At 35.0% G+C, this 24,051-nt stretch overlaps 1 protein-coding gene across 1 annotated transcript in view; it reads right to left on the bottom strand.

The window, feature by feature from the left end:
• The window catches only part of LOC140752981 (uncharacterized), a 33,439-nt gene extending 29,267 nt beyond the window's left edge, over nt 1-4,172 (bottom strand). The window contains exon 1 of the mRNA XM_073087316.1: nt 4,020-4,172. The gene's annotated coding sequence lies outside the window, so the exon portion shown is untranslated. The remainder of the gene's footprint in view (nt 1-4,019) is intronic.
• Nucleotides 4,173-24,051: the final 19,879 nt, after the last annotated feature.

Genomic DNA, 24,051 nt, shown 5'->3' with positions numbered 1-24,051 from the left:
ATTACAAAGGATGGAAACTAATTATGAGTAAGCATAAGCACCTACGTATCTAATATCTGATATTAAATAATTGACATTTCAAAGTGAAAAGCTTTCTGTAATACAGGCATAAATTAAATGATAAAATTCCTTTAAGAAAAAATGTACTTTCGTAAGTTACATTATTACTTTATGAAGTAGATGTTTTACTAAGGTGAGTTATTATCTATTGTTAGTCATCATAAGGTTAACTAGATGAAGTTCAAGTTCATTTCATTGCTCTACAGGTTTGTCGTTTCATTTACGACACTACTATGATTATTAATTAATATTGAGTCATAATATTTGAAAAAATGAGAATATATTACATTTGTTTACATACTTTTGTGATAGAAGCTGCTTGAAATAATTACACTTGCCTTGAAATAAACTGCGAATACAATTGCAATATTGTGTCAATGCATAGATTCCAATGAGAAACCAGGCTTTTCACATCTTTAAAATTTAGCAGCAAAGAAATGCTTTAAGGCAGAATAAATTGAGATGCTGGAGTCGTCGAACTTAAATAAAAAACAAACCCAAAATCATTTATAACACATCGATAGGTATAACGATGTCTTTTAAAAATATTTTAATCATATTGAAAAACTTTTATCAGGTTTTATTTAACTACTAATACAGTGATGTATACTGTTTTACTAATAAATTGAATTTAAATAACAAACATTTTAATAATTTAGAAATTTTATCATAATTTCTGAGGTACTTATCGATATTATCTTTATTTTAGATATAATATTAAAATTTGGGCATTATTTTAAATTTGATATTTTGTTGTTAAACCCCGCTCTTAATGATAACTATTTTACATATATCAAATAATATTTAACAAATCATACAGGAAGGCAAAACAAAGATGAAATATGTTACGTGATGAGTCGTTCAAAGTTGTAAGTGTCAAACAAACAAGCATTACACATCACCCTAAATGATGTCTGCAAGCACTAAGGGTATCATGAGAGGGGTGGATGCAGCGTCCCTCGGCGCAAGGGGAAGCGGAAGCGGGCGGATAATACAGTTTTGCGGCAGGTATTAAATCGGTAATAGTATAGAAGTAACAAGTGAATTTTTAATTTACAAATTAAGTAATAACTATAATATTATTACTATAATATTATTCTAATAACTATAATCTAATAACTATAATAACTATAATCTAAAAATTGGCTTTACATATCTGATTTATTAAAAGTACAAAGTGTCTTCTTTATGAAGGAATATTTCGTATAAACGAAGCGTAAAACTACAGATTTTAAGAGAACGTAAAATATTTACCGCAGTATTATCGAGAGATTAGCGGACGCGTAATGCTGCCATAAGAAGCGCATACGATTCGCTCAGACTTACGCAGTTCTTGGCCTTAAGGTAAGGGCGCGACGGCGGAACCTTCACCCTGCACTTGAACTCGCCCGTAGCCGCTGCCGCCGAGCGCGGAGCGCCGAGCTTTGCGCAATCAACCGAATCGAAAGCGACGATTCGCACTCCGCCACAGTGTCGATTTATAGACAACCGACAAATACAACGTACGCGCTTCAAATTAATAGACTTTAACGGTCCCTCTTTGTTAGCTAATCCCAATAACGCAAAATAACAATTCCCAGGAGTATCTGTTATTTTGACTCTACATAACCAATAAGGTTGTATTTCAAAAATTTCAATTTTTTTACTATAACTGAAACCTTCTTTGTTCTTTTATTATTTATTTATTGAAGTATTTAATGTAAAAATAAAGCGATAATAGTTTATGTAACTGTGTAATGTGTTTTATGGCGATACGCATCAAAGACGTTGCCTCCTAACGGACTTGAAAATGCGTCATTTGAGCTAAAACAAAATATTCGGTTTTCGTAAACATACTTAAATTTTATGGAATGTGTTGCATCCCGTTTTGGTACTAAACTTTGCTTTAAATGCCTTAGATGAAATAACTAAAGGATTTTTCAGATTTCGAAATCAACAATTTAAATTATTAACTATGTCATAATTAAACAGTTAATATTGGCATCTATTTCATTTTTGCATAAAATAAAATGTATTTAAATATATTTAGCAAATATATTAAAATAAATTGTATGTAAAGAAATATATAAATACATTTCTCCTAAATGTAAAATGCACACGCTTAATATTAGGCATACTAGCCTTAAGTGGCTTAAGTGGCTAAATTTATTACCTTTATTACATCTTATTGCATTGCGCAATGTTTATAGATAATGGACAAAAAACTGAAGCCAACTGGGAAAAACAACTTGGCAGGATGGCATTCGACACGCACTGTAGTGTAAAATTAAAAAATGTAATCTTGATTGTCACCTTATTTTACTGTTTTTAGCTAACGCGGCTTGAAACAAGGAGGAATTATAAAGTCGATGGGCTTAAATTAAAATTAGGCGGAACATCTTTGTGAAAATAACCGCTGATCAATAAGCAGTACCTACTGGGGCAAGCGAACTTCTCTCTACCTTTAAAATTGTTACCAATTTTATGGTTTCTGAAATAATATTAATATTAAAATATAATACCTACGCTAACAATGTAATCCATTTGGGAAACAGAATACCAGCTTGATATATAATTTAATAAAAAAAGAAAGAAAGAAAAATAAAGACGAAACAAATTAGATTCATAAATTCTTGTAAAAGTTTCTTGTCTAAAATTACATTAAATGCATATAGTCATAGAATATAAAATTCACATTAAACAAAGGAACCTCGGAAATTAAGATTTCATACATATTTATCGTTAAAGTCACGTAAAACAATGTTATTGATAGGCAGAGTTGGTGATTTGATTTCAATCTACTTTGTTACTACAATCGTGAATGATTAGCGGTGGTGACTGTGAAATATTGAATCCGCCACGCTCTCGTGGCACGCGGTAACGTCGAATCCATTCTTGAACCCACTCGCGCAAATGTCCGCTATTATTGCATTGGGATTTGAGTAGGCACAATACGAAACGAAAATCCCGAAGTTGGTATATTATTACGGTATTATATAATTGTGTAAAGTGATAAGTATGTTATATTTAAAAACTTTAAACGTTCAAATAAAAGGCGCGTTAAGAAAATATAACACAGAGATAATTATAACTGTGCAAGTTTTTAATTTGACTATTGTAATGGAAGATAATAAATGTTTGAAATGTGTGTGTAAAAAAAAAATTGTGCTTTTAAGTAAACGTTTTCGTAATAAGAAATGCTTCTCGGGTGGAGAAAATGCATAGCGTATTTAAAAAATGCTAATGAAATGTCTAATTTAAAAGTACAAAGTATATACGAATTTTTCCGGCTGTCGAGCCATGCAGTAAATTGATTATTTCTGGCATCCAATTAAAATCACTATTTAAACCTTTAATACTTTTTAGAACATGTGTGTAATTTTTTCCTGTCGCAGCTGCGGTCCATATAGGTTTGAATTTAATGACCTATGATAAATAATACTAACTAGAACGCCTTTGAATTAATGCATATTATCTCTTGTATCGATTTGTATACAGGTATTTTATTAATCTTAAAATATAAATAAAGTTAGAAAAACCTGGAATATTTGTTTAAAAACAGTAAAAAAATCAAGTGTGGCCAGTGCATCACAATCAGTGAACTATATATCCAAATATATTGTACACAATACCATTTATTAATACCATGTAGTTTCTGAATATACATGCGCATGTATAATTAATATACATTATTCACACCGATAACACATGTACACATAATAAAATAATTTTCAACGGATGTAACGCTTTGCTCGCGGTCCTTATGAAACGTTAAGAAGCGGCGATGGAAAAGCTCTCGAACCGGCTTTTTCAGACGCTGCTCGTAGATGCGTCTAAACTTATACGCTTTTAAAACCCACTTGCTCAACTTTTAAAAACTTTTAAATTATTTTATTGTTCTTTAATATTAAGTTTATTATTATTGTAGTGATAAGTATTTTTTTAATTCAACAAATTATAAAACATAAATATTAACTCACCTCACTTTCAGAAGCAAAGGTTCTCGTCCACTTGTGTAGGTGGTGGCAGGTCGGTAGAGTAGTCGACTGAGCGTGTCACTGTCCAGCAGTAAACAGTTAGTTGCGATATCGGAGCGTGATGCCTACGGCGCGGCCGGGCCGGCACTGACGCGAGGCGGGCGCTCGCGCGATCCGCCGCTCTCGGAGGCTTCACAGCGCGAGCTTTCAGCGACACACGACCCGCACGCACTGCACACTGCACTCGCCCTCGTCTACCCACGCGTTGCGATTCTTCTTTCGATCGTCTACTGTTTCGAGCGCCCGTCGCTCGTTTGAACTCTGCGCAGTGCCCGCTTTAGCGTATAAATATGAGGTCCAGTGGCGGGGGCCGGCGCCGGACCACGACGCATCGCGCATCCACATCGACATAAATTGAAGATGCAGCCGGTGTCCTCACCATTGATTTTATTGCTTATCTATCAGTTACAGCCAATTAGCAAAAGCTCGCCTCCTGAACCTTGTCACGACCGCTTCCGTATACTCGGTGCGAATGTTACGACACGCAGCATAACAATACAATGCATTCACACACATTACGTTCGCTAACTACGAACGATTGCAATCTTTTATCGCAAGTGTTAAATGTCGTTGCATTTATGTTAAGCTTACTAGATAATCTGACAGTTCTCAACATAATCATTCGTAATGTTTATAATAATACAACATCTTAACGTGAGCAATGTTTATTATATTGCCTAGATATGATTCCTGCCTCGCAGTCAAATCGCTATACTGTAGCTTGACCTGAAGCGGTGAAGACTTGTTTGACAACTAAAGTGGATATGAGTTATATAGAGAACATGTGCAATCACTTTTTATTGGCATCAACTCGTATAATACGAATAAGAGAATGTAAGAGCAAATGAATGACTATGATTATGAATATGATTAAGAAAATCGAAACAGGGGAATTAATAACGATAATTATTTTTATTTATTTATTATTTATGCACACACAAAATAGATACAGGAAGAAAAAAAACACTAAAATATATTTTTAAATAAATATATTTTTTCTTTAAAAATATATTTATATGTACAAGGTATTAACACACAACAAATACAATATTAACATAAAGTTATGGGAACCTAGGCGTTCCCTAATTTATACAACATTGAAGAAGGTAGTACTTTTCGAGGTGCTTAGGCATACACACTACACACACGACTCCTATGAAGCAGTAGTGTAGAAGTATTGTGTTCCAGTTAGAAGGTTGTAAGGCAGATTCACTTTTTCGAAGGGCCTCGTCACAGCCTACAGCAGAATAACACACATAAGATCAATTTCAAATGGGACTGGAATCCTTTAACATGGATTTAATTACACATAACAATTGACAAGAATGAGCACTTTACACAAAATAGAAAGAAAGAAAGAAATATTTATTTGTAAATAATACTACAACATTATATGGCATAAATAATAGTAAACATGATTCTCAAATCAGAACATTGCTGCAGTAAAATTTAACAAAAGGGTCCACACTCAGCCTCACCGCGGCGAACCACAGCCACTGATTTTCAGTGTGTCCCAATTCAACGAGCTCGGTCGAGTGGTGCACGGTTGGCAAAAAGGAATACAAAGAAAAGATACTTAAAAATTAAACTTAACTTATTAACATATGTGGTAATATAATTAGTGTTAGGTAGACTGTATGTTCGTTAGCTACTTTTATTACGTAGATAATTAAATAAATAGTGACTTCATCAGGTTACTATGAGTAAGAGTAGGTAAGTGTTCTACGTTTCGGTGGAAGACTTACATATGAGACGACTATCAAGTTCTTCATGAGTGGCAGCGTATCATTGATCGATACGACGTATTTATTCTTCATCGGTTTTGGACAGAACCCGTGTTCTGTATGAAATTGGTTACAGGTGTCAATGGCCTGCAAGCTCATTGGGTACGAAAAATTTATAAAAACTGCTTTTTTTTAACTAAATAAGCTTTCCGGATTTTTTTTCAATAATAGCTTTAAAACGATATAACTTCTTATTGTTCTTTTATATCAGTCTATAATGATGTCTGAGGCCAGTATAACATGATATGACACAATATTTAAGTATTTAAAGAGGGTTCTACGGGTTGGATCTGTACCCACTTGCGTGCAGCGTGCCAAATTTGCAGGTTCCATATCTCATACCTCAAATTTAGAATATTAATTTAATAACAATTTGTTATTTAATAATTTGTTTTCTCATACAGAAGCAAGCGCCCCGCTGAGTGAAGTTAACTTTACGTTCAAGCTTGTAAATTATACGTTATCTTCCACGACACACGAACGATTCCCGGCAAGTACAAGTTCTCGACGTAAAGATTTCTATCGACACTCGATTAAATAAATTAAATGATATATGTAAATGGAATATTAAGTTCTAATAATATACATTTAACATGTTCATGTTATTAAACTTTGCTACGAAGAATCTTGAAAATTATATCAATTATAGGTCTAAATCTGGTATGCGACTTAAAGATTTATAGACACTTCCGCATTTCTTAAAAAAAGTTTTTGAACTCAATGTGTTTGGTTTGATGGAAATGTCGTAAAACTGAGATCTTTATTTAGAAATATATTTCACTAATAAGTTTATAAGTAATTCTGACGCAACGGTACCTACCAGTACGAGTCGTATTTCATAAACGGTATTTCATGTTAATTAATATTGAACACAGTCAACTCTTGAATATGTGACTTTTAGCAGAATAATTTGAAGAGTGTTTCCATGCGTCACAGGACATGACAAGCAATAAATAATATGTTATTGAAATATTTCTAAGTTCATGAACACGGGTTGGTCGCTAAAATGTTCACTGATATATTCTAAAGTAACTAAAGTGTTAAGTAAGTTCTTTCCTCAACAACGTGGGAAGATGTCATTTATAACATAATAAATGACCTAAATAACATAGACAAAACCCATAAATGTGGTACTTTTTGAACAGAGCGGTGATACTACTCTTACGCTATTTCTGCTCTTAACATTTTCATCGTCAGGGGAACTAAGGTATCGATGTTCGGCTTCAAACCGTCTTCCTGATGTCAAAGATCTTTTATCAATGATGTCCAAGCGTGCCAATCTTCACTTACCAACTATCTCCCGTTTGCTACTCATGTTACATAAAAGGTAGAAACAGCGTGAATTTCCCACCAACCCTCGCTGTTAAGGTAAACAGCGTTACTTGAATAAAACATAAACGTAATCCTAGCTTGACTGTTAAATGGCTGCTCAAAGGGAACCAATCGATTTGCATGAAAACAAAAGGTAGCACGTCAGTCAAACTGCACGAAATTAAAGTTTCCGCTGCACTGTTACCTACAGGCACGTTGAGCTATCCTTCCGTTCTGCTGTTTTTAGCACATCCTAACTTATATACTTGTACATATTTTTTCAACTTTAACGATTTGTTTAAACTCAGCATTTGTTTTATTACAGAGTGTGTAAGGAAATCAACTACAGTTGGTGCTATATATCATTTATATATTTGTATATATAAATAAAAAGAAATCCCTAAGCGTAAATAAAAATTAAAAATAGCTTGTCACTTGCTTGAAAGATTAAGAAGGATTAAGAGAGGCGCAGGTCCTTGCTTTTTCAAACCATATTAGTGCAATACGTGTTAAGGCTTATATGTCAACAATCTCAGTTGTATGATGAGTTGCTTCACTGAAATATACAATAACATTAAACATAGCACATTTAAAACTAGCTTAGTTACGTAGAGCCTGAAAAAAGCTCATGACAGATCAGTTCTACAAGAGTTTTCAAGATGGATATATTTACATGAAAAAATCATTGGATATAAATAATTTTATTCTTATTATTACTAATATTTATAGCCTATCCAACATCAAACCAAAGCAAATAAGGTAGCACTTGGCACGACAGGCAATGCCTTCTTTAATAGTTATTAAACTTAAGTATCATATTAACTTTGTAACCTTTTGTTGAAATAAAGTATTATCAATTATTATATCTTTTTAATAAGAAACTTAAATAATACGAGTGTCGTAGGGTTCAATAAATTTCAACGGTGTTTCTATACAGACTAAATACTTATCACATTATAATACCGTACATTATAACCTATTGCACTAAACATTGTACTCTAGTAACTTTTTATCCCTAAATATTAAAGGTGTTTGCGTTAAAATTGTAAAACTGTGCACAGGCGCGAACAACGTCAGAGACGAAGAGGAGAGTCTTTAATTTATAAAATAAAGACTTCAACATTACCTTTTAGTAAGTAAGTTGTTATAGTCGTGGGTTTTTATGCTATCTTATCTTATTATATATATAAAAGAAAGTCGTGTTAGTTACACTATTTATAACTCAAGAATGGCTGAACCGAGTTGGCTGAAATTTGGTGGAGAGGTAGCTTAGAACCAGGAAAAGGACATAGGATACTTATTATCCCGTTCGACCGCGTTTCCGTGAATAAATAAGGGTTGAAAGTTTATAATAAAGTCCCCCTGTTTTGATGCAAAACTATATGAAAATTGGTATTTGGTATTTCGATAGAAAATAATTAATTAAATATCTATTTTACGATATTTGGAAAATCAACCCTTAAGTTGGTTAAATAGGGGTTGGAATTTTGTTTTAAAATCTGCTAATTTGGAAGCAAAGACTAAAAATTTGCATTTGGCTTTAGAAGGCACTTCGTTTAGAAGTCGGCAGATTTTGAAGTCTATGAAAATTGGAATTTAGCTTTTTGATTGAAAATAATAGAACACATAGTTCACCGTTTTTCAAACCTTTTAAAATCAACCCTTAGGGTCGTTTAATCGGGTATGGAACTTTAATTTTATACCGTTAATTTGGAGCACTAAGAAAATTATCATAAGACATAATGAAGCATCTGAGTCACTGTGCGTTTTTTTAGATCAACCCTTAAGACTGATATTAACGGCCTTTCTATTTACACACCTGTTTCAGCATTTTTAGCTATTCAACAATCAGCCCCATTAGAGTACTATAAGTTAAGAAAGTTTCTTTAAAAAAACCGTTATTGAAGTTGTAGGTACTTCTTTTCGTTTGTTTGTAAAAATAACAGAGTGCAGAGAGGTAGAGTGAATTTTATTTAATTGTATTTTTTATTTTCCTGTTCTCCTGTGGCTATTTCCTAACATTTACCAGTAGTTTATGGACATAAATTACACGAGTGAAACCACGGGGTACATATCTGTACCGATATTGTTGTTATCACTCATAATTAGGTGGTCCGAAGTTCACCGGGTCATCTAGTTACGAATAAATACAATGTACCGCGGAGTGCTATGTAGGTTGTTACTTTAAGATTATTAGCCTCGTCCAAAAAGTGAAAAGTCGTACAAGTGGGTTATAAAAGTGATGTACAAATTCACTTTTCTTTGTAGCAGGAATCGAACTCTACGTCATGTACAAAAAATATATCTCGCGGGCTAATTTCATCATCGAACACACAATTTGGCCATGGGAATTAGGTATTTATTTCAATCGAACACACAGTTTGGTCATAGGATTTAGGTATTTATTTATTGGATGTTTTGCTACGTGGGTTAGAATTCGAGTTGTGGTGGGCATTTGTTTATATTGTTTATTATGACTTGTTTTATTGACAGAAATAATTTATTTACTTTTATAAGACATGACATAATAAATACTAGTACCTACTCGTATTACGCTGGTAGTATTATGCTTATCTCGATTCCATTTCGATTCGATTTTGTTTTTTAAATAATATTATTGACAACATATACGAGTTTGCAGGTTAGACTAACCTGATATATGATTTTTTTTAAGTTTAAAATACGTTTTAATAAAATTAGGAGTTTAATTTAAAAACTGATTAATATCTGTTATGAATCTCCTAAATAGTTGTACAATAATTTAATTTTATTAATAATTCCATTTAAAAAAAAAATCGCAAAAATAATCTAACTTGTAACTGAAATCTTGTAATTTTCTGTTATGTTTATTTATCTTCTAAATTACAGTCAATAAAATACAACGCCGAGGTATTGATTTCCAATCCCACTTACCATTGTATTGCAAATAAAGAAAAGTATCAAGATGCGTGAAAACAGAACACTAATCATGTCCCAGCCGTGTTACTTACGGCACAACACACGAGATGCATCTTAACAATACGAAAAAGGTTTGCTCTCCCTGCGAAGCTGTGTAAATTAATACCCAAAGATATCATCAAACAATTATACTTAATATTAAACAGACAGTTGGTAACGAAAGAAAACATTTTTAAACAATGTATTATTAGAATATGAGTTATAAAGGTAGTAGAGCCAGTAGTATGTGGGCGCGCCGGTAGGTAGATCTACAATGGTACTTCGATTCAACTAATTTAACCAATATTTATAAAAATTATAGTTAAAATAATTAAACGAATAAGCGTTAATGCCACCACAGTAACAATAACACCCAAGCAAAATACCAAACAGTTCAGAGCACCACCGTGCCGTGCCCACTATTGGACAACTTCTGATCTGTTGACAGTTGCGCGCCCCTTTTTTATACCATGATACGGGTAGCCAATTGTTAATACGGAGCGGTAGTTCGAAATTAATATCATGTGATTTTAAAAACGGAATATTTATATATATGAAATGAAGCATTCTCCCACAAGTATTCAAGCAGCGCGGTACCACCCTTCACACTTACCCACTTAATTTAAGACGAGAAAAAGTGATTACATTTCGGTGGAAGAGGGTGTATGTCAGCTGGCTTACTTATAAGGCAACCATCTCAATCCTTAGAAGTGGCAACGTATATTTGATCAGCTTCAGATAGAACACCTGTATCATGTAGTTGATGCAGATGACCATGGGGTGCACTTACCACGCACCATCAGACGGACTGCAAGCTTGCTTCAAATCACATAAAATAATTGAGCTACTTGTTGAATTCCGGTCTTTTTTACTCAAATCTTCAGTGTAGCCCTTGGAGGTCTATGTGACAGCGGAGGCCTAAGTAGAGATAACATATCCTTCAAGCAAGATTTTCTTATTTAAGTTTATTTTACTTAAAGGACGAGTATTACAATGGCCACTTAATTAGATGAAGCGTATACCGCTTTTCTACTTAACTTAAATATTTTAAAGGTAGAACTCCTAATCGTTCGTCATTTTAGCAGACTCGTTGCCACAATTGTTTCTGCTTAATAACAATGGTGTAGTTATGTTCTAGTCTGAATGGTACAATAAAGTAACTTACTTAAAGAGACTCTCCACTTAAGTTCACATAGAAAGCAAATCATTTGTTTCTTTTTTTAAAACGTAGAATCTCACCACACCACTACCGCCACGATAGAGTACATGGGGTCAGCCACCAATGTCATCAGCCATCATGTCTTACCTCAGAGTACTAAATTGAAATGCCTCGGATAAGTAGCTATATCTCCCTTAGCGCACCCTTCAAAACAGAATACGGGTACACTTAACACCGCTGTTATTAGTCAGAAATTGGTGCGGTGGTGGTGCCTGCGAAGTAGAACCACAAAGCATTACCAGCTCCGTTTTCAAGTATGAAAAAACTTATTTCATGTTAGTTTACAGAAGATTGTCTAATATCTCACGAACTCACTTACTTAAAAAATAAAATCGTTTATTTACAAATAATTATGATTATTTTTAAAGTTTATTGCATGAAGTGGTCAGCCGAGGCCAGTGACACTTGCGACGCGTTTTAGAGTGCGGCACTCAAACGAGTCCGTGGTCCGTACGGACTGCTCTCGCTTCGGATCACCGTTTGTCCGTCTGCCTTTTTGGTATTCAGAGGAAATTTATTCGAAACACACATGAAACGGGTCTTATACAAAGACCATTTTAAGCTATCAGGATATCTGTATCTAATCTTGGAGGCATTGAAGTATGAAATCATTAACAGCAATAATATCTAAAGATTAGAATACCTCATAAACATTAGACATAATTTTTTATAAAGTATAAGTAAAATATATTTTAATTAATTTTGTCCCCAACAAAAGTAAAATATATCTGCAAAAATAAGAATTTTAATAAGTATGTCCGCTGGTAACTTCCTTTGTGTGGTCTTCAAAAATCTTAATTGATCACGTCCTCACAGGGTCAGGGACATTAAAAAGTATCCTTTCCGTAAGAATTATAACTATTTCTATGCTAAATTTCGGCTATATATATGCTAACCATGTGAATCCATTTAGTGTTATTGAATCGTAAACATCCGAATATTTAAAGATTACTGATAAGATTCCAGTCAACAAAAAGAAATCAACTTAAAGAGGAACAAGATAATTATAGCGAATAACATAATTATTTCGATATATATAATTTATGAATGTATAATGAAACGTTTATAAAATACGTTTTTTCATAAATACGCTTTATTAATTTATAGAAAATTATATGCTCCATCATCAACTCCTCCAAGGAACTTAAAACATACAGAACCCGAGTCATCCGAAGACAGTTCATCACCGCTGTTTATATTAATTAAAGTGGACTCAATCCTAACATAACGGCTACAAACATTACTATGCTAATTTATTATTAGGGTATTTTCTTGGCATCCGTAATGTGACACACATTTTTTACACTTAACTGTTGCGGAGATATGATTGATAGTTGACCGTTTATGTTTGGTTCTCTTTGTACGAGCTTATACGCGCGACTCTGCCTGCACCCCTGCGCATGAATTTTAGATTTTCTTCCACATATATACGAGGTAAGATATAGGCTGATTATGTTACTCCCTGTATACTGAATTACTTTGTCTTTGGGAAAACCTAAAATGGATTTAGTTATTTTGAAGCTAGCGTGTATTGATTCAAAATTAGATGTTACAAACGGGTTTTTTCTTGTGTATTGTGACTCGTAAATAAGCTAGTTAATTTCTTCCAGCGTTCAACGTTGGAGCAACATAATGGAGTACACTCAAGACCTTTCTGTGTTGTGCAATGGCCAGGAGAGAGAGACGAAAAGGGTTGCAGCCTACACAAAAATAACCGTAAAAACTTAGAAAATAGCAATTGTTTTAAGTTATAGTTCTTTTGCCACGTTTAGAAAAACAGATCAAAGTATTTTAGTAAGGGGCACAGTTGCATGCGTCAATGTAACACATAAGATTTTGTTTTTTTTTTGCTAAAAAATTTTACTTCTTACGTGCATGAAACACTACCAAATTACAGACATGAGTCCGAATTTTATTTGTTTCTATAGATGTCTTGGCAAAAAATGTTAGATACCCTACGTCAATATTTCAGACCAGATGTTATTGCTGGAGCATTTTTGCATAATCGATCAACATAAAGATAAAAGTATTTTTATTCGCTAACTCAATGTAACTGTAACGGATGCTATGCAAGTATCGTTATTCTTATTTATTATTCCTTATGTTATTATTTTGTAACATTAGTTATCTAATAACTGTAACATAGACAAAGATGGTAGCAAAAAGTCTATAAAAATCGTTATTTATGATTTAACTCTAATTTATGATTAGTAATTAGTGACGATCACACGTAAAACGTGTTATTTCTAATTTGTCATGTGTAAAAGAAGGCAAGTATTAATTACGAGCAGTCATAATTAATCCAGTTTTGCAGCAAGGTGAGCGTAATCTGATATGAGCCAAATAAAGAATCGCGATGTGTGCAGATTCCGTGGATGTAGTGGGAGCTATTCGTAGTGTTAGGATTATATATATACAACGGCTATAAATGAATAATTATATTTATATTTTATTAGTAACTTGGTTATTATTTGTGTTTAATTAATTTTTATTTTCTACCATCAATGATTTTGTACAATTATAAAACGCTGACTTGACTTCATCGAGTATTGGAATTTAAAATGTATTTTTTTGTTACAAGAATTATAGTTATTCAATCACTATTATTTTAAATTTTGTTGTTGTATTTAATAATCAGATTGTATTTATTTTCGATTCATGAAGTTTATTTTTACCTTTTAAATGATTGTAAATTGACTTAATCAGTAACGCCAACCAATAGGAAGCCTCAAGGATTGTAACTAGCTTGACAGTGGTGGTGGTTGAGAAGAGGTATTAAATAGGCTGGGTCGAGGAGCTGGAGGGCATTCCTGGTTAAGCATCGGATACAAAAGCAAGTGTGAAATAGTTAAAAAGTGTGTTTAATTATTAAAAGTGATTATTTAGAATAAATAGAGGAAAAGTGACGCCGTGTTTTCATTCTACCGACATACGCCTTCAGTTCAGAAGTGGGATACTCTAGAAAATTTATAATTTTCTTACTACGCCCACTGACTTCTTGAGAAAACGTAAGTAACGATTTTTAATTTAAGCATAGTATGATATATGTATTTTTTTTTTTTCTTTTTTTTTAGTTATTGTCTTAACTGTTCTAACTTAATGCAATATTATTTGGTTGATATGGTTTAATAGTAATAGATTTAAATATATTATACACTAAAGTTACATTTCACAGTAGCTATGTTATGTTATGATAAAACTACCTACATAAATAAATTAATGAATAACATTTTATTTTAAACGATTTTGGTTAATAAGGGACGGTGATTAGATAAGTTACGAGACAAACCTGTTAAAGTAGTAATTGAAAGTTTCAGGCGAGGAAAAAAATGGACGACTACGACGAGTGTGCCCCAGGTAGGGGGCTAAAAAGGAAGGAAACCCTAGGTGGAGGGTCTAAATTAAGGAATGAAGCCCAAGGTGGAGGGCTAAGGTTTAAAAAGGGAAATATAAGTGTAGGAGGTAAATTACGGAAGGAAACCCAAGGTGGCGGGTTAAAATTAAGGTTTGCGAGAGACGTTGAAGAAGAAGTTAGGGAAGGAGATAAGAGTGATGAGGGTGGTGGTATACGGTACTCAAGGAAAAGTAAGGTAAACAAAAGGTCAAGTCGGGAACTGACATCGCGATTAAAGGTAAGGGAGCGGCGCTATCCTTCGTCATCGTCAAGCACAGGGGATCAATCGTCTTCCCCACAACTCGAGAGGGACATCGACGTACAGAGGAGGCACTCGTCTAGAAGTACGAGGAAGAGAAGACCCGATACTAACGCATCATCAGGATTTAGAAGTCCATCGCCGAACTCGAAGAGATTGAGAAGATCAAGGAGTAGGGAGAGTGAACGGGACGTCAGGTTAGTCGATAAGTTTTTGTCTATTTTAGAAAGTGTTAAAGGTTCAGATAAACCTAAATTTACATTTAATACGAATGTGGTGCCGGAGTTTGACCCGTTATCAAAAGACCAAACTATGTTAACATGGCTAACCAAAGTAGAGGAGTGTGCCGAAATTTATGGTTGGGAGGAAAGAGAAATCCTACATTATTCTTTACCAAAATTAACCGGGGTTGCCAAAACATGGTATCAGGGTCTGACTTCGGTGTTGCATACGTGGTCTGAATGGAAGAAAATATTATTAGAATCATTTCCATGTAGAGAAGATTATGCTGAACTATTGACTGAAATGTTGGCTAAGAGAGTTAAATACGGGGAGTCATTGGAGCATTATTATTATACTAAGGTTAACTTGTTAAACAGATGTAACATTACCGGCAAACGAGCTGTAGATTGCCTCTTATATGGTATAGATGATCGGGCGGTGAAAGTTGGCGCCCAGGCTGCCCAATTCAAAGAACCGGAACAGGTACTTAAGTATTTTAAAACCGTAAAAATAGGGCCGAGCAGAAATGACCAGGATACTACACGGAGAGGAAGGTTTGGGAACAATGCTACAAAACCAGGTACTGTAATTAACCCTTCAATTAGGTGCTACAATTGTAACGAGGTTGGTCATCCCAGCTTCAAATGCGTAAAAACTACGTGTCCAGTTAAGTGCCATAATTGTAACGAGGTAGGACACCGAAGCTCAAAGTGCGAGAAACCCCCTTCGAAGTGCACAATATGTGATAGGTTTGGACATCTCACTTCGAACTGTTACAGAAATATGGTAAGACCTGCGGCAGAGGCTGCGAGAAGCTCTACGTTGGACACTGAACAAAAACAGGTATCCGAGGTGACAACTCAAGACACTGGTATGAATAAATACGTAATGGACATAAAAGTAAACGGGTCTACTATTTCCTGCCATGTAGATCTAGGGAGTCAATGTTCCCTAATAAGGGTAAGTAATGTAATGTCTTTAAATCTTAAAATAACTGTACGAGCTGATTTACCCACATTAAGGGGTATAGGTGCTAGCCTCATAAACCCTATAGGTGTAGTTGTTGCCACTATCGAGGTCCAAGGCGTTACAGAAACCATTGAATTATATGTAGTGGAAGATTATGTTCTGCTTCATCCCGTTCTTTTGGGACATTCTTTTACGGAAAAGCCCGATATTCTTATAATTAAGACACCAGACGCGATTACATTTCAAAGGATGCCTCAAAACAAAATCCGCCTAGTGGCCACCTATGACTGCGATGTTCCCTGTAATGCTATACGACCAATACCAATTTCTACAGAATCCCAATTGTTAACCGGCGAAGTACATGTAAAAGGTATGTTATGTGGCCAACAAGGTAAGGAATATTATTTATTTCCCGGGTACTATGAGATCCAGAACGGTCGTGGCTCCATTCTAATTTACAACGTCGCAGCAAAACCAATGAAGATAGTTAAAGGTACTCTCTTAACACGATCGTTGGTACAACACCGGGTACCAACAGATAATATCCAAGACTCTTTTAGTGTTGTTTTCAGTGATGCTGTAATGAATACTTGTGTAAATTGTAACCCAAAGTTGAACACAGAGCAACGCCGAGAACTTGGAAATTTGCTGACGAGGTATAGTACGTGTTTTTCGACTGGATTGCATGATTTAGGTTTCACAACGGTCACCGAAATGACTATAGAACTGACGGATAGTGATCCGGTTGTATATCGTCCATACCGCATGTCCCATGCTGAAAGAGTAAAGGTAAGTGATATGATTCAGGAGATGTTGGATAGCAGGATAATAAGGGAGTCATCGTCACCCTATGCAAGTCCAATTATACTGGTACAGAAGAAAACTGGAGACAAACGCTTATGCATCGATTATAGGGCATTGAATAGGAAGACAAAGAAAGATCATTATCCAATGCCTCGAGTGGAAGACCAGTTGGATTTATTAGCAGGTAACACCTTATTTACATCTTTAGATCTAGCGTCTGGCTATTACCAGATCCCAATCTCTGAAGAATCGCGCTCCAAGACTGCCTTTGTGACACCAGATGGACAGTTCGAGTTCAACCGTATGCCTTTTGGTCTCGTTAACGCACCCTCAGTTTTCCAAAGAACGATAAATAAAATATTAATGAAGGCTAAAATTAAATATGCAATTGTCTATATGGATGACATACTGATTCCATCAAAAGATTTTCAGGAGGGTTTGAAAAGACTAGAAGAGGTGTTACAGTTACTAAAAGAAGGTGGGTTAACATTAAAGGTAAGCAAGTGCCATTTCTTTCTTGACTCTGTCGATTTCCTCGGATTTGACGTGAGCGCGGATGGCATTCGACCCGGTATTAAGAAGAGCGAAGCGGTTTCACAGTTTCCGCGTCCCACAAATCAACACGAGGTACGTCAGTTTCTTGGTTTATCCGGTTTCTTCAGACGTTTTATTAAAGGGTACTCTATAATCACTGCTCCACTGACAGACTTGCTAAAGAAAAATGCGGGATTTGCTTGGAACGACGAGCAAGAACAAGCGTTTGAAAAGGTAAAATATTTACTTACTAACCGACCTGTACTTGCGCTATATGACCCTAAAGCGGAAGTAGAAGTACATACAGATGCTTGTAAGGAAGGTCTAGCTGGTATACTACTCCAAAAGAATTCGAACGGGGTGTTGCAACCGGTCTCCTACTTCAGCCGTAAAACGACAAATGACGAACGTAAGTTACATTCCTACGAATTGGAGACCCTAGCAGTTATTGCCTCTCTAAATCGTTTCAGGGTGTATCTAATAGGAATACCTTTCAAAATTCTGACGGACTGCAACGCACTCAGGTCGACTTTGGTTAAAAGGGACTTGGTTCCCCGTATAGCTCGCTGGTGGGTACAGTTGCAGGAGTACGACTGCACCATAGAATACCGGCCAGGCGCTCGGATGGCACACGCAGACGCGCTCAGCAGGAACCCAGTGAATAAGGACGTAAGTGAACAGCATGTGTTAGATGTTTTACCTATACAGGAATCCAACCAAGACTGGATATCGACGGTGCAGTCCACTGATGATGAGGTAAAGAAAATCAAACAGATTCTTAAAGATCCAGCTGTCGAGGAAGCCATGGATGTACACAAAAATTATAAGCTCAAGAACGACAGAGTTTACCGTATCGTGGGCGAAGATATAAAATGGCTCGTACCACGAGGGGTGCGATGGCAAATCTTAAAAATGAATCACGACGATCTGGGACACTGGGGATTTGAGAAAACATTACAACGTATAAAAGAGCATTATTGGTTTCCAAAAATGCGCAGGTTCGTAAAAAAATATGTTACCTCATGTCTAGAGTGTGCACACCATAAAGCTCCCGGTGGCAAGCGTGAAGGCGAACTACACCCTATCGAAAAAGTAAGTACACCTTTTCACACTATACATGCAGACCATCTAGGGCCATTCATCAAAAGCAAGAAGGGAAACTGCTACTTGTTGGTAATTGTAGATGGTTTTACCAAATATGTAAGTATGAATGCAGTCAAAAATACAAAATCTACCACCTCAGTGCAAGTAATGAAGAGGTACGTAAGTTATTTTGGGGTCCCAACACGTTTGATTACAGACAAAGGCACAACCTTTACAAGTAAGACGTTTCAAGAGTTTGTAGAATCATATGGTATAAAACACATCAAGAATGCCGTTGCCACGCCTAGGGCCAACGGTCAGGTTGAGAGATTTAATAGAACCATTTTAGATGCCCTGTCCACGTGCAACCATGGTGGAGACGAAAAATCCTGGGATGAACATATTACAGATATACAGGTTGGTATTAATACCACAAAACACAAAACTACTCAAAAAAGCCCGTCAGAATTACTTTTTGGCTTCAATATCCTTAGCAGGACCGAAGGTAAGTTAAGTGATATAATTAACGAGACACTAAACAAGATTCCAGCGGAAGAGTTAGAAGACCTAAGACATGGTACTGGGGAGAAAATAAAAGAACAACAGGTAAGAGATGCTACTTATTACAATAAACACAGAAAACCGGCGACACTATACAAAGAGGGAGATCTAGTGCGAGTAGAAAGACAAGTACCTCATGATGGCAAATCACAGAAACTGGTCATAAAATATCAAGGACCGTATCGTATAATTAAAATGCTCGACAATGACAGATTCCTGATTGAAGACACACCTCTGACACGGAAACAGGGTCGTAAGTACGAAGCTATTGTAGCTATAGACAAAATCCAACCCTGGACTAATTTTACTAGAAATTTTGAATCTGAATCCTCTGAAAACGACACTGAAATAGATGATTAAAATTCTGGTCTAGTTGTGTTTTCAATAAAACGAAGTGAAATTACTTAAACTTTTTTTTTTTTACTTATGTTTTTTTTAACTTAAACTTATTTATATATACTTTTTAATCTACATATATGCAATCATTTTAATGTGTTAAGTAAAAGTAGTATTATGAAATATGATTCTTCTTGAGTTCCTTTGCTGCAAGCACTATGATTAAATTTACATGTTTTTTTTTCTTATATACAAAGAATCTGTTATAGCACATCAATTGAAATGATTTTTTTTTTATGTTGTAATAGGATTTTGTTAATGGTTTATCAACGCCGATTATTGTAAATAACAAAAAAAAAGCGATGGGACTCGCTTTATGTAGGATGGCCGAGCTGTTAGGATTATATATATACAACGGCTATAAATGAATAATTATATTTATATTTTATTAGTAACTTGGTTATTATTTGTGTTTAATTAATTTTTATTTTCTACCATCAATGATTTTGTACAATTATAAAACGCTGACTTGACTTCATCGAGTATTGGAATTTAAAATGTATTTTTTTGTTACAAGAATTATAGTTATTCAATCACTATTATTTTAAATTTTGTTGTTGTATTTAATAATCAGATTGTATTTATTTTCGATTCATGAAGTTTATTTTTACCTTTTAAATGATTGTAAATTGACTTAATCAGTAACGCCAACCAATAGGAAGCCTCAAGGATTGTAACTAGCTTGACAGTGGTGGTGGTTGAGAAGAGGTATTAAATAGGCTGGGTCGAGGAGCTGGAGGGCATTCCTGGTTAAGCATCGGATACAAAAGCAAGTGTGAAATAGTTAAAAAGTGTGTTTAATTATTAAAAGTGATTATTTAGAATAAATAGAGGAAAAGTGACGCCGTGTTTTCATTCTACCGACATACGCCTTCAGTAGGCACCGACTATTGATTTTGTCCACCCCAGAACGCACACCCCGCCACAATACCTACAGCCCGCCGAACTGTATTGCCCATCTATTATTATCAATTTATTGACTGCTCTCAAAATATGAGATGAAATTTAGGGAACGCCGCCGTTGTATTGAGCTGCACAATGTCCCATTACTGGTTTATTATTGGGTAGTTCAAGGAAGTTGATCTTAATTTAATGTACGTAAGGAGTGATAGCGATTACTTAACGGATAAATTTCTCACGTTCAGACGTCGGGGTTCACATCTCTATAGAATGCTAATTTCTTGATGTACTTTGCTTATTACAAATTATATATTATTACATGCTTTAACGATTAAGGAACACATTGAAATGAAACTTATGTGTCTGAGAGTTTTTTAGTTGCGTGAAACTTATTAATCCTCACTTACGGTTATTAGTAGATTACGTTCTAAATTAAATCAACTCTAAAAAGCGACCCTGCCCGTGAGTAAAGTGATAATTTGATGACAATATTGATAGTAAATTCTCGTATATTTCGAGCTTATTATGGAACAATTTGATAAACCCTCGTGTTTTACTTCCGTAACAAAATGATAAAAGATGCACAGCCCCTATATGCTATTATAAGGGCTGCATCTTTTTTCTGTTACCCGCCTAACCTATTGTCCGTCTGTCCATCCATAAGTCATGGACGTTTGATAATAAATGCAATTATTGGTAGGTTTTTTGTTGACAAAAGTTTGTTCAAACTTACTTTTGTCGTAGAGTAATTAGAACCTTATTTAAATTTTATGTCTTAACTTAATGATTAGCAATGCTAATTCGTAGGTACGAGTATAAACATATCTCAAAGAAACTTGACTAATAAGTTTCAAGCGATAGAAATGACTCAGAACCCAAACAGATCCTTTTGAACCTTCCACGAATTTCCCGATTAAACCGGTCAAGCCTGGGAATTGTTCCGATAAAACATGATAGGTGTTCGATCTCGGAATTTTTCCTTCAAAAATATTCCATAAACAATTAATTGTTATTTGTTTATAGTGATAGGAATATTAAAGAATACACAGTTACTATGATAACATTAATTCATGATTGAAGGTGGTAGAACCCTTTGTGGTTTGAGTCCACGTGCACCACCGCTAAATCTATTTTAGGTGATATCAGCGGTGTTAAGTACTGTGTTTTGGTTTGTGGTATTCCAACTTAATCTTCATGGAGAGCAACGCACGTGTAGCCGAAGTCAGTTAGTACTCTATCTTATCTGGGGTTGATTACAGAGACACATGGCACTATCCACTTACGAGTAACATAAGGTTGAAACTAGCAAAATAATTAATAAACATCTTTCATTAAATTTAAACAGAGAAGGAATACTAGAACTATTTAAGTGCTAATAAGTAGTATTTGAAATAAAAAAGGCTAAATTATGATTATTATAAGTGGTATTTGAGGTTCATCGCAAATGTGTTATTATTCTAACTTCAGGAGACAAAGTTGGAAATACAACGTGTCATGTAAATGCAAAGAAAAGTGTCATGTAAAAGTGATAAGGGTTGTTCACCCTTAACATTTTTTTATTTATATGGCAACACAACGTTTGCCGGGTCAGCTAGTGTATTATAAATGAGTTCATAATGAAAATCTAACTAGAAAGTCTGAGCACAGCAAAAGAAAAAACACATACGTATCTCGTTGGTGCCTCCACATTCAAAAACACGTGAGTTCTACCACCTCTAGATGCTTACATGACATAAAACCGGACTTATACCGTAAGAATAACGTTTCTGCTAATTGTAATGGAGACATTTGATATATTTTCATACAAGATTGTAGTCTTTAACATTCGCCACAAAAACATAACGGGTTTTCGTATTTCCGACAAGCGGATTTTACCTCATCGATTTTATTCTCATACTCCGCATTTAAAGTCAATGAAAGCATAATATGAGGTGAAAACGAGATTGACCGGATGGTTTTACCTACTTAAGTGAGTCAACTTAATTGAATTAATAGCCTTAAGAGATAAATTTTCGTATAAATTTCAGTGTTTTTGTTGTTGTGATGTAAAATGAAATGTATGCTCTTTTTGATTCAACAAAAGTTTGTTTTTTGTTTGTTGAAAAGGTGTTGCTGCACCTAAAAGTAAATTTCGATGTTTCTGATAAACTTTTGGTCCTTTGTAAATATTCACCGCAGTACCCATGAAGCAACTGGTACCTTACTGTGTGGACCTCTGTTTATCTTTAATAAGTAAAATAACACCAAAATGTTCTCGTACCAACAAACATTCATTGCCTTTAGGCCATTACAGCACTGAGTAGGGTGAACGTAAGAGGCATATAAAACAAAAAAGTAGAGTTGGGCAAATATACAAAATCACGCATGAAAAGTATAAGTACTAAATGCTTTACACACTAAAATAAATAAATAAATAAGTAACCTTAAAATAATTTTGATTGAAGAAATACCATAAAATTTAAGGGAGAAACGAACATGAACTGTACATCCACGAGATTGTAAGTGATCATGGGCGGTACCCATGGACGTTACTAATTCTGTATAGAATGGAAGTTCTACCTGAAGCCTATCACAAATGCGTCGCCATTCCTAGAGACTAACCTGAATGTCTAATAAGTCAGCCGCATCCACACAAATATTAATCTAACAATAATAATGAATTTGAAGGTGGTAGAACCCTTTGTGGTTCGACTCCTGCGGAACCACCGCCACACCTATTTCTACCTAATAACAGCAGTGTTAGGCGCTGCTGTGTTCCGGTTTGAAGGGTGTGGTTAGGGAGACAGACTTTTCCGAGGCGTTCCAGCTTAGTCCTCAGGGGTAGCGGCGCATCTGTGGCCGAGCTTAGGTAGGAATACCTAATCCTATCTGGGGTTGATTACAGATGTCCATTGCGGCAGTAGCCACTTACCATCAGGTGGATGGATGGAGGTGTATGCTCGTCTGCTACTCCTATATTACAAAAAATATAAGGTGTATATATGTAGGATATTAATGAACATACACTAGATGTATATGTGATGAATCTAGCGGTATGGCACATACCTATTCACGTGCAGTTATTAATATAGGTACGGATACCCGACGTGTAATGATTCGTTTAAAGACCCAGTGTTTTAAAATCATTGTCATTGTTTAAAATGTTCCCACCACTGAATTTTAATCCTGAGACACCACTGTCATTTAAATACTTCTTAACGCTTTAGTAGAGCGAAACTGAATTTAAATTGCACTCGAGGTTTAGGTAGGTTACTTAAGTAAAAAAACAGCGTAAGGCAACCGAAGATTTATAAAGATTTTTATTTTCACGATGCATTATACCTAATAATGTGATCGGTGACACATCCCAAAAAATAAAACGTACGTGTTTTTGTTGACATGTCCTCCTAAAAGTACATGCTGTACATATACATATATCTTTTTATGTGAAAGAAATGGTAAACGGGGTTAGAACTGTTTATATCGATATTTTTGATATGCTATGCCTGAACATCATGAACCCATTATTGTCCCACTGCTGGGCACGGGTCTCTTCTCAGAATGATAAGGATTAGGCCATAATCCACCGCGCTGGCCAAGTGCGTATTGGTAGGTTTCACATA

Source organism: Epargyreus clarus, unplaced genomic scaffold (assembly GCF_041222505.1).
Source record: "Epargyreus clarus isolate Ecla_fem2 unplaced genomic scaffold, WU_Ecla_fem_2.2 ptg000026l, whole genome shotgun sequence".
Classification (NCBI taxonomy): domain Eukaryota; kingdom Metazoa; phylum Arthropoda; class Insecta; order Lepidoptera; family Hesperiidae; genus Epargyreus; species Epargyreus clarus.
This window is presented reverse-complemented; position numbering and strand designations above follow the sequence as displayed.